We start from the raw sequence: 10,434 nt of genomic DNA, 5'->3' as shown, positions 1-10,434 counted from the left end.
ATGATTTGCTTTGCTAGATCAGCCTTGGCGAGGCCTAATTAAAAATGATTCGTCTGTATGTCTGTACAGCGTCCCCTATAATGTGAAATGAGTGTTTGGTGCTGTATCTGGCAGACGGATCATCGGAGTTCTACGATACATATGCCCCTTTTGTCATAAGAGGTTTCCTATGCTGGATTTAAGGTAAATCTGTAATCATAGTTAATCATATGGAACTAAGTTTTATCCCTGGTGTCGATGACACATCAAGTACTAGTTCACACCAGTTACATGTATGCGATGTTTTTGTTTTATGAAATTTCAATTACTCTGCAGTTGATAATTCCCATTGAAAAATATGTAACATACAGTTACTGACCATTAAATGTTGTCTTCTGCTAACATCTTCAACACTCCCAGGACTCAGGAATACGATGTTGTCAAGAAAAGTATTGTATCAGTTACTTTCATATATATATATATATATATATATATATATATATATATATATATATATATATATATATATATATATATATATAGTCAATGGACATATGTGTATATATTTATGCGGGTTTGTAAGGAAATTAAATTTTGAAATACATTATTGATCGGATATTTGTTGTATCGATATTAGTTATGAACAAATATAATTATTTTATTGAATAAATGCAAATAATTACTTATTGGAGAATTTGTAAATGACTAGTGTACGGGGCCTTAGACCTTGAGATTACCCGTCTGTTGAATTAAAAACTGATTTTTTTTGGCCATGTGGCTAGAAAAGTGACCGGGTTTATATGACGGGGGGGGGGGGGCGCAGTCGCCAATGAAGGGTACGAATACAGGTTGGATGAGAGTCATTTTCTGAACGTACGTGCTTGCAGTGTTTGTCTACGCACCTTATCACTTGGAAGGCCACTTGGAAGGCGTGAACCGGTATTTACCTAGGTGCAACGCAATTAGTGAAGAATTGGTGTCAAATATGTTTTTCTGGGTCATACGGATAAAGAAAAAACCAAAACCAATGTGCACATACACTAGAACTAACAGGACACAGCATACAGTACACAGACGCTCAAAATGTAGATAACAGAAGAGCAGAGAGAGACAGTGTGAGATACAGATCGAGCGAGAGACAATGTGTTTGAGAGAGACAGCACAAGAGAGAGCGAGAGATAGAGCGAAAGAAAGCTTGAGACAGCAAGAGAGCGAGTGAAAGACAGTGAGCGTGAGACAGGTGCAGAGAACGAGCAAGCGAGACACAGAGCACGAGAGACAGAAAGTGAGAGCAAGCGAGACAGAACGAGAGAAAGGCAGAGAAAGCATGAGACAAAGTGATACAGGGAGAAGATGGACAGAAAGAGCAAGTGGGACAGAGCAAGAGGAAGAAAGGGATTGAACAAGAGAGACAGAGCACGAGATAATGAGCAAAATAGACAGATATAGAGAGAACACGAGACATACATATGGATACAGAGTGAGAAAAAGACATATAGAATCTATGTTGGGGTTTTGGACCGAGACAAGGAAATCCCAGTCAAGGGGTCATATTATTTGTCTCCCCACGAGGCTTGCCAAGGAGGAGACAATATAATTTAACCCCTTGATTGGGATGTCCTTGTCTCAGTCCATAATCCCAACGTAGATTCTTTTTCTCACCCAATAATTTCCTTTAAAGTAAAAAAGAACTCACTTTCGCAATATAGTTTACGCACAAATATTTACATACGGTCCATTAGTGCAAACATGTTTATGAGGACTGTGGCGTGACCGTGTCATCCGAAGTACACAGTAGTTATGCCTGAGCCCCCCAAAAATAATAACAACATAAAACGTTGCGTAGTATTGAGGTATTATTACATTTAACATATGGATGTTATATGAAATTAACAAGAAATGGTTAATATTTATTATAAGAGAATGTTTCATTTTCATCAGATCCGATTTAGAAAATTTCGTTGTAAATAATGGAACGATACCGAGCCCACACCTCTGTTGTAGCAGTAGAGGCTATTATTATAACGAAAAGTAACATGTAGCATGTGTTCATGCTTGGGTTATTCACGGGTAATTAGTAATCTGTGTCACTATGGTATATAACTCTTCTTTTCTTTGGAGGTGGTGAAACTGTTTGTGACATACTTGTGTTGTCCTTAATATTGATTGTAAAATTACCCGTGTATAAAACACCCTCCAAATACGGACCCAAGCGGATAATCATGTGCTAAACTTTCAAGTTCACGGATTCTTTGAAAATTTATTTTTCTGTCTTGGAAATATAGCAAGTGCTATAGTGAAATTTGCTTATGGATGTGTCGACGGATAAATGATTTCTTCTGACGGGTAAGTGCAATATTTGTCATTAAATATTGCAAATTTATTTTTTATTCAACTGGGGCACAACGGATATGCTTAGCAAAATTAGAATAAAGCATGTTTGACAACACATTTGTGTCTGTTACTAAATTTTCCATAGTTTGTTAAGAGAGTTGGGAGGCTATGAAGTGTATAGGTCTATAGTCTGTGTGCATAGATCAATGTTTTCTGTCATAGTTCATTTCACGCAGCATTGAGAATTTTGTCCTATCTGTAGCACAGTAAATTTTCAGGTCAGCGTCATAATTGTTGCAAACAGTATATTTTTCACATGAAGTATCTAAAACTAGTTAGGTAGCTTTAGCTACATTTAATGATGCTGACCTGAAAATGTACCGAGCAATGCGTGGAACAAACTAGCATAATATCAAAAAGCTCGACATCATATGCATGTGTATCTCTGTCTCTCTCAAAATGGTTTGTATGGTATGTTCTAAAAGATGGATTGACATAAGTTACTATGTTTTTTGTTATATATTCGTTGTTGATTGATTTTAAAAGAACTACGTCAGGCACAGCAGATGACAACAAGGGTTTCTTTTTTTTGAAGTAGTTCTGTGCGCGTGGACACCTTGACTGAGACGACTGTTCTGAGATAAGAAAAGTAAGGTTAGCAAAACAACAATATGTTTCTGTTGCATGGGTGAGAAAATCAAATAATAGCTGTTTGAAACTTTTATTATGTATTCCCAACCACAAGAACAACATAAAAGAATTTATAAAACATTAATAATTTTCAACAATGGTAACATCAATAGAGCGGTTCAAATACAAATATTGAAAATAAAGTTTTACAAATTTTCATCTTGTGAAGATGTTTGATGAGATTCACTAAAAACCGATACAATAGATGACAGCTGATAACATGAAAAAGAAACAGTGGGTCAATATTTTAAGGTCAAATAGCTCTGGTCAATTTCACGTGGACATCATATAACAGAGCAAAATCAAGACCCATTTATTGATGTGATTGAAATGTACATAAAAGTTTGGGGTTAACAAAAGAATTACTATACACCATGATGAAAGGAGGGGAAAAAACTAATACTGTGTAGACTACCTGCAGTTTAAGGAGCCGAGCAGTGAGACCCATTAACTATGTCATCATGTCCAGTAGGAACTGACATGCAGTCACTCTAGAATTAGTACTGGAAGATAATAAATAAAAGGAAAACAAACTGTCCAATATACGGAAATATTCTGAACTGGAACAGCTATCAAATCTATTACATCAAAGAAATGAATAGATTTCCGACTCTCTATTAAGTTTTTGTTGATTAATACCACAACCGTTGTGTTGTTGTTGTTGTTGTTGTTGTAGGGTTTAACGCCATTTTTCAGCACACAATAGGCTATACATGGCGGCCAGTATTAATGGTGGAGGAAGAACCCGGGAAAACCCTGGAAAGAACCACCGACCCACGAGAAGCTACTGGCAAGCTTTCTCACATACTCACATTGGCTGAATCCGAGACTTGAACCCACGCAGACAGAGGTGAGATGGCAGTGATCCGTAACGGAGAGCGCATTAGATCACTTGGCCACTCGGGGCCCCACAACTGTTGTGTCAGTTAACAATCATGAAAATAAATGAAAAAAAGACATTAAGTGTAAGTGTTTTAGATTTTTAGCGCATCATTAACAATTTTTCAGTCATATCGCTATAATATCTGCAGTGTGACATTTTGTAGTGAAATCAAGCACTGGGGCATGATGCCGCAGATATGTAGCATCATGCCCCACCCAGTCACATTATCCTGTCACCAGTCCGATCAGTCCTAACACTAACGTCTTAATACTAAGCGCCAAGTGAGGCAGCTGCTAGTACCATTTTTATAAGTCTCTGATATGACTTTGTCAAATGTCATTCATGTACAATACCAGTGCATTGTCTATTTACTGAAATGTATTGATTAGGGCTGAAAGCAGCCACATGTTTTGTAGAGACAAACAATGGAAGAAGACAGTGCTGTTTTACACAAGAACAAATTTCACTGACTGAAGGATAGGGTTTCCCCCAAGGAATCTGCTGTTTTGAACCAGTCAACTGATTCCTTGAAAACATTTTATGTGCGACTATAATGGCTTTTCCACAGAATGCATCTGGATGGATTGTTTTCTTATAAAGCCTGTGCAAGATGAAGAAAAGTTGAATAAAATGTTATATTAAAAAAAGGCTTAAAACTAAACCTGACTTTAACATGGAATATGATAAATAAAGAAATGGAACTTCAAAGATTCTTGGCTGCAAAAGTTTCTGTGGCACGATGCCAACAAAGATCAAATAATTGCAGCTTGTAATGCATGTAAGAGATGGTCCTGATACCAACAAAAACCAGTGGATTGTTTGCAGGACAGGTTATCACAAGGAAAGATGCACTGTTTACAAATCAAAAAGTGCAAAGCACAATACATTTCAATTAAAATGTTTCAGTGAAAAAGTCAAATCTGATAAAGATGTTGTGGGTGATTTTTAGTTTGAGTGATCAATAAATACATTGTGAGCCAAACTGAGTTTTACAAGAATCTGTTTAATTAATTAAAAAAATGCACAAATGAATTAGTTAAGTAGGGTTTTCAGTAAAAATAGGAAAATAGTGAAGTATGATAAGTTTTCCTCATTCAAAACTGGTGATGACAGCCATAACCCAAGGACCCAAAATAAATATTTTTAGTTCACATTTTTATGTAACACAAATATATATAAAATACATAATACATTGATATTGTATTGTTTCAAATTCAATAATTCACATTTTCACATTCTATTCAAAAACGCTAATATGGAGGAAACAAAGAGCTGATTAGTTCTTTAAGAAAACAAAATACTTTTGTACTTATACTCAAAAATGCAACCAATAAAACTTTGTATCACAGAAAACACCAAATATATAATACAATAAAATTCTAATGCATGTATGGTGCCCAGAAGAAGCAAATTAACTGGGCTAATTTTACCAGTTACAGACTTGTTTACCCGTACATTTTCTTGTCAGTATTTTAAGCAGTGTCTGTCAGTAATTTCATACAGTGTTTCTAGCATCTTAGCACATATCACCTATGAAACAGGTCACAAACTGTAGACACTATAAATACACTATAATTACCATTATGTAGTATTGCACGACATACTGATGATACACTATTTTGTTGCTGTTGTTGAAGGGTGTAACGCCATTTTTCAGCACACGATAGGCTATACATGGTGGCCAGTATATATGGTGGAGGAAGAACCCTGGAAAACCCAGGAAAGAACCACCGACCCACGAGAAGCTATTGGCAAGCTTTCTCACATGCACAAATTGGCTGAATCCGAGACTCAAACCCATTCAGACACAGGTGAGATGGCTGTGATCTGTAACGGAGAGCGCTTTAGACCACTCGGCGCCCCACACTATTCTGTAAACAACTCCTAGTTTGTAAAGACATTGATATTCAGGCACCTCTGTGTTCTAAGCAAAATCTGCTGATATTGACCACTGACTTAAACATGTTTATATTACAGTGATAAAAACCCACAAAGGAATACTTCCACACACCCAAATTCATGCTGTTATTTACCTCTGTAACTTTCTCTAGAAAATCTGTTTTCTCAGCTTCATATCCGTAACATTTAAAATAAAGCCAAATCTCTACATTTTACACGGTAAAGGAAGACTTAATACAAAACATTATGACATCAGTTGTTACCACCACCTATCCTCTCAGAAAATAATAAGTTCATCTAGATATGTGAAGGCAATCTTATTTATTTCGTAAAATCTGATATCAGCTTTGTTAACATTTACAGTAATGGATTGCTTCTAAATACCTTGTGCAATTTTGGAATCTAGGAACATATTTGTCATTGCTTCTGTTAACTTGTCAGCTGTGCTCAATGACAAATTCATATTTATGATCAACTCACAGAGAATCGCCTCAGCCCGGGTTATTTGCTTTTGAAATATGTGTTGATCTCTGACTTCCTTTCCCTTCATCACTGACAAAACATTTATATTTCCCTTCACTAATGATTCCAATTTTGCATGATTTTCTGATTCCACATGCCGTGAACAGTCATTCCATCCACCATGTGCACAGGAAAAGTCTAAATTCTCTTTCAGACGATGGTTTAAGGCATGGCCACAGAGTATTATAGACTGGTAAAAAATGCTGCTTTCTATTTTTAGACTTTCTATTTTCATGCTAAAACTTTCTTATCACGACAATTTTCTTTGTTTAAACAATCGGATGCGGAGAATGTTAAAATCAATGATGTGGCACAGACTGCAGACACGGACACGGATTGAAGAGATGATACAACAAAACAAAATGGAATAAAAACCACTTACAAATTAATTCAAAAATATTAATAATAAATGCATCCTCAAATCGTATTTTCCGATCAATGACCATACCGAGGGACTTTAGTCTGTACAAAAAAAGGTAAAATATGGATGGGTAAACAGGTCTGCAGTTATTTCAGATTTTGCAATAAATGCTTCAAGAAACATACAAATCATCTCCATTTTCATTCTATAAGGAACATGTCTGCACAATTAATGGTTCAAAATAAAGTCTTCGTTAGTGAATTTCACAGGACAACCAGGACAGCAGAATACCTACAATGAAAGAACAGTTTCAACAGTTATAATGTTACTGCAAAAGGAAAAGTATATACATGTTACCCATGCTGCATTTAAAAAAATATAATAGCTTATTATTTATAATAGTTCTAGCACAGTGATGGAAAAATTGATCAAATCTAAATATCAGATTTTACCTTCACTGGTCAACTGTAAAAGCAGTGGTTACAAACATGGTTCCCATGCTTTTCAAAAGATAAATGTTCAGGTCATTTCCAGGATGAAATTACTTTGTTCAAGATTCACACATGACCATTACTGAATGGAATTAAAGAACATTTTGGATTATAAAACATGCATTTTCTAAATCTAAAGCTGTTTATCATTCAAGACTCCAAAATAGTCAGAAAAGATGAGCTTGTGCAAAACCATGAAATGTATCACACAAAACAAGTTTGACTATACTCATATAAATTGGCATGTAAAGTTTCAACGTATAGAATACAAATTCTAATTTTACCATGCTGACCTGCGCTATGTTGTTATGTGGAAACAACATAATGAACATATGCATGTTATACAATGTAAACATTTCCTATCACAGTAGGAAAATAAAATAAAAGCTAAGTATTAGAATCTTTTCTTGAAACGAAAACAGTTTAACTTTAAATTTACCTGTGCCAAAAACCCAAACAAAATTTTTCAAACGACCTAAACTCATTAAGATGATCTAGTTTAATATCAATCATTTAAAAACATTTACAAAAAGGGTTGATTTAAATTTTGAAGAAAAAAAAGCCTTCAAAATGATAACTGCTGCATAAACCACTGAATTTCTTTAAAATCAAATTGTCTTCTTGTAACTAATAAACCAGTCCCCAAACCTGTACTGATACAGGGGCTCGTTTTGTTTTTGAATATATAATAAAAGGGATGACAATTTCCCATTTCTCCCGTGTTCTATTTAAGATCTGAAACCAATGCTTCAAGCTACATGTCACTGTGTAATAGTTTCACACCAAAGTTCAGCTAAGCAATTCAAAATTTTGGACAACAAAATTTGGCTTAAAATGAAAGGCAGTCCGTTTTCTAAGCCGAATTCCCTATGAATATACAAATCCTATTTTTTACATTTGGTTTTCTAGGTTCAGGTGTGAGGTCCGAGCAATTGCATAAAAAAAAAATATGAATTTGCTGCCACTGTGTGGTAGCGGCATATGGTAGTCACTTACCAGTAGGCCTAGCAAATTTAAACTATGTTGTATAATCGATAGGAAAATGATTTATTTTCTCAAAAATGGCAAATATGGCAAGTATTATAATCATTATGTCTTTAATCCGCTGACAGACTAGACAAAACTACACCATAGATGAAACATGACCCGGTACTTGCCATTTGTGTTACTAGTCAGATGAATTCAGCCATTTTTGTTACTTGTCAGATGAATTCAGCCATTTGTGTTACTAGTCAGATGAATTCAGCCATTTGTGTTACTAGTCAGATGAATTCAGCCATTTGTGTTACTAGTCAGATGAATTCAGCCATTTGTGTTACTTGTCAGATGAAGTCAGCCATTTGTGTTACTAGTCAGATGAATTCAGCCATTTGTGTTACTAGTCAGATGAATTCAGCCATTTGTGTTACTTGTCAGATGAATTCAGCCATTTGTGTTACTAGTCAGATGAATTCAGCCATTTGTGTTACTTGTCAGATGACTTCACAACTCCAACAACGATATCAAAAGTCCAATAGTCATCTGATATCAACAACAAACTTCTTTTTAATGTTGCTGTACAAATATTAAATAATATTAAATGAAAGACAGATACAGAAAGAACATATAATTCTCAACATATTTAATTCAAGAACAATGACAAGAAACCCGTCATTTTCGCAGCAATCAGGCCAGTCTTAAAAGTGAAAATTTTCATGAATTGCGCAGACAAAATGTTTTACTTTAGTCTTTGCAGTTTCCACTTCAGGAGATGAGTTGTCACCAATGGTAATTTTAACAGCATGAGGAAGCTAAAAAACATTCATGCATCGAAAACATGGATCGAATGTGTACAGGAGAATGGTTGGGTTGATGAGAAGATGCTGCGGTGGATAAAAGTGTTTTATCTCAAGAACACACTTTAATACATTTTAAATTTGAATGCGTTCAGTAACATGTACTTTTTGAATGATTTAAAAGTTGTCCCACAACCTAAAACTCATTAAAAAAAACAGTTCACCAAAACATTATTTTAAAAATTAATTTAAGCTGTCCCAATGTATACTGTAAATATGGTATATTCAATGTTTTTAAAAAGAATAAGAAAAGGAAAGAAAACTATCATTTTAATAAAGTGAGATCCATCAGCATTAAAATAAAATTGTTGTTGATAGGTTTTTCACTAACCTGCCATGACAGAACTTTAAATCCACTTGCAGATTCAGCGCAATGGTGGACACTGTCAGCACAGGGGATATTCTCCCAAAACAAATTGCCAGTGTTCTGCTAAATAAAAACAAATTGTAATACATGAACATCTTGATCATTAATGGAGAAAAAAGATACATACATTGTCCATCTTATAGTTAAATCAATGTATGGCCACAATATTGAAGCCATGACTGATATCTGGATAGGTTGACAAAGGAATGTAGAACTAATATTGTTTTATTATATATATTTATGTTTATTCACCAAGGCTATTCAATAGTTCCTTTTCAATTTAATTGGAAAAGACAATTAACGCCTCATTTAGAAAGTCTATTGAACTGGGCACCAAGTATATAATTTACATAAAGCTATCTGTATGGCTACCACATACCTGAACTGCGAAATATACTAATTGTTGCAAATGATTACATTTTACAGCAACACTTTTCCTTATCTGAGAAATCCCTTTTTATAATCATAATATCCAAGAGTTCTGTTTCTATCCCTAAATGTTTGTACAAAGACGTACAGTAATAATGCAGGACACACACTTTGAAGTTTAACAGGAAACATGATTATCATATCTATAATTAACATCTGTAAAAAAAAAAAAAACATGCATTAAAATGGCCAACTGATTTGATAGAACAGAGACCTCTGGTAAGACAATGCTGTTACACCTTGCTAATGAAAAAAGGCAGGCTTAATAAGTAGTTTTTTAGCATGATTATTTAAGTAATGTGATTATCCAAATACTAAATGCTAAATTCGGACCTATCTTAGCTTTTGCCCACTACATCTGGATGATCATGAAACCGGCTTAATTGCTTAAGCATGTTAGTCTTTCAAGTTTCTGCAGGTCACTGTTGTTAAAACTTGCACAATGTTACAGTCCTTTATCTCCTCCAAAAATAGACATTTTAAAATAGATATTGAGTAAATATAATGGGTAACAAATCCAATCGATGATCTTTTTCTGTTCTTCACTCAAAACAAACAAATCTTTTTACGTTATGTTCAAACTAGTTGGCAAAAAAACTGTATTAGAAGTTTGAAAGTGGATTTCTTACATAATGTCACCTGTT

At 34.6% G+C, this 10,434-nt stretch overlaps 1 long non-coding RNA gene across 1 annotated transcript; it reads right to left on the bottom strand.

Annotated features, from left to right (window-relative positions):
• Positions 1 to 3,018: 3,018 nt before the first annotated feature.
• On the bottom strand, positions 3,019 to 9,639 carry LOC149777896 (uncharacterized). Its single transcript, XR_016415479.1, has 2 exons — positions 9,326 to 9,639; positions 3,019 to 6,959 (listed from the first exon to the last, which is right to left on the bottom strand). It is a non-coding gene; the product is annotated as an uncharacterized LOC149777896 (long non-coding RNA).
• Between the last annotated feature and the right edge of the window lie 795 nt (positions 9,640 to 10,434).

The sequence above is a fragment of the Sinohyriopsis cumingii genome, chromosome 17 (assembly GCF_028554795.1).
Source record: "Sinohyriopsis cumingii isolate HCF-2022 chromosome 17, ASM2855479v2, whole genome shotgun sequence".
NCBI lineage: Eukaryota > Metazoa > Mollusca > Bivalvia > Unionida > Unionidae > Sinohyriopsis > Sinohyriopsis cumingii.
This window is presented reverse-complemented; position numbering and strand designations above follow the sequence as displayed.